This window comes from Grampus griseus (assembly GCF_964374135.1).
Source record: "Grampus griseus genome assembly, chromosome: 2".
Lineage (NCBI taxonomy): Eukaryota > Metazoa > Chordata > Mammalia > Artiodactyla > Delphinidae > Grampus > Grampus griseus.
Genome location: NC_139018.1, coordinates 67,780,720 through 67,782,775, shown reverse-complemented (window position 1 = coordinate 67,782,775; position 2,056 = coordinate 67,780,720). Strand labels below are relative to the sequence as shown.

Here is a 2,056-nt window from a genome sequence, read left to right as displayed (position 1 = left end):
CTCTGCTCCATTATCAAATACGTTCCTGACAAGAGAAAAACTCCGTTTTGATTGGAGTCTGATTGGAGTGAGTAACAAATCCTATAACTTTTCACATATGATGATTGGAAGAATTTTCCTAAGATCAGTTCTAGTCGATACATTTCCAGCATATTTGTCCTCCACTACCCACATATTACTAGTGGAAGCCTTCCATGATAATTCCAAGCAGAGGGGAAACGTTGCAGGCTTAGAGAAAGGGCATGGAAGGACTCTGAACAGTGCTTACTCATCTAATTAATATTTCAAAGAAAGTTGATAGCAAGAAATTGTACTGTCCTGATGATTTACTGAAAATAGTTTACCAGGAGCAACACGCTACTGAGAATCTACTAAACTTCTCAAAAAGCAAACCATTTTCATTCTGAGGAAGGTTTTATTTTTTACATTTTTTTAGAAACTGCTTTTTTTCTGTCAACCTATTTCCATTTTAAGAGTTTGTAGAAGAACAGCTTAAGACCACTCAGTGGCTGTTCCTACTCACTCAGTGGCCTGAGCAGTGGGAGCTGCAGACCAGTCTTCAGTGGGGAACTGCTGAGTAGGCACAGAGGGCACCTGCACACCTTCAGACCAGTCTGCCACTTCAGGTTGGGCAGCAGTGAACTCAGGAGCTAGAGCGGTCCATTCACCCTGAAATTCCTCCTTGGTCACAGCCTTCTCAGCTGCCGCCTGCTCTTCCTTTTCAATCTCTTCAGGATCTCTGTAGAAGTAGAGATCAGACATGACCTCCCATGGTTGTTCACAGAAGATGGTGCCACGCATGCGCAGAACTTCCCAGGCAAGCATCCACCACATCAAGCCCACTGAGTGAGCTCCCTTGTTGTTGCTTGGGATGGCAATGTCCACATAACACAGAGGAGAGTCTGTGTTACACAGAGCAATGGTAGGCAGGTTAATGTAAGAGGCCTCTGTGAGAGGCTGGTGGTCAGCCCTGGGATCAGTAATCACCAGAAATCTTGGCTCCCGGAAGGCTTCCTGGATATGGTTCGTGAAGGTTCCAGGAGTGAAGCGGCCAGCAATAGGAGTGGCTCCAATGGCAGCAGCAAACTTCAGCGCAGCTCACTCGCCAGTATTCCTGGAGGATATGACACTGACATCAGCTGGGTTTTCAATGGCAACAATGGCATGAGCTGCCAACAGAAGCTTCTCCCAGGTTCTCTTCAGATTTATGATGTAGATGCCATCACTTTTCCTTTTGTAGATGTACTGTTCCATTTGGAAGTCAAGGTTGGTGCTACCAAAGTGGGTTTCTGCTGCAAGCAATATGAAGACATCCTCCTCCTTCATTTGCAGGACATCAAGGGCTCCAAACATTGTGAACGTTTCCATTTAAGTTACGACGGGAATCCAGAACAATGCCGTATGGACCCCTGTCTGGGTAGTGGGGAAAGGAACAAGTTTTTGTTTTTAGTGGTGTTCTGATGTCAGCAAGATTTGGGAAAACAGTCTCCAGTAATACCAGGTTAACAAACTTTGCCTATTTCCCCCCTTTCCTTTGAAAATCCTGCTGACAGGTAACAATTATCAATTAGTGCACACCAAACTCTAAATAACTGAGAAGAGCATTTCTCAGTCTGTGTTCCTTGGAACACTAGTTTCCAGCAATGTTAGTCATGTTATATGAAATGCTGCACGCTCTCTCTTCTTTGAGTGTCAAAAGACATATTTGTATGTTAAAGACTCAGTGAATTTTGCATAGATAAGCCTATTTAACATTGTTTAACGAAGTTTTTCCCAAATGTGTATGACTGTGGAATCACACACACACACACACACACACACACACACACTTACTTGTGGGGTTAGGGGGGCAGTTAGTGAAATAGCTAAAAGAGTATTCTGTAGTTTGGAAAATGCCCTCTCCCAAAGAAATCAAAACCAGAGCTAAAAGAATGAGACTTCAAGCCTAGAATTTTAGGCGAATGGAGACAGTAGGCATTTTATACCTCCTAAAATCATATCAGTAGGCAGTCATTTGTCATTATTCAATATAAAGACCCTGATCAAGGCTATTGCT

At 43.4% G+C, this 2,056-nt stretch overlaps 1 pseudogene across 1 annotated transcript; it reads right to left on the bottom strand.

Moving 5' to 3' along the window:
• Positions 1-492: 492 nt before the first annotated feature.
• LOC309818873 (small ribosomal subunit protein uS2-like) lies at positions 493-1,353 on the bottom strand (annotated as a pseudogene). Its single transcript has one exon. The product of its transcript is annotated as a small ribosomal subunit protein uS2-like (transcript).
• Positions 1,354-2,056: the final 703 nt, after the last annotated feature.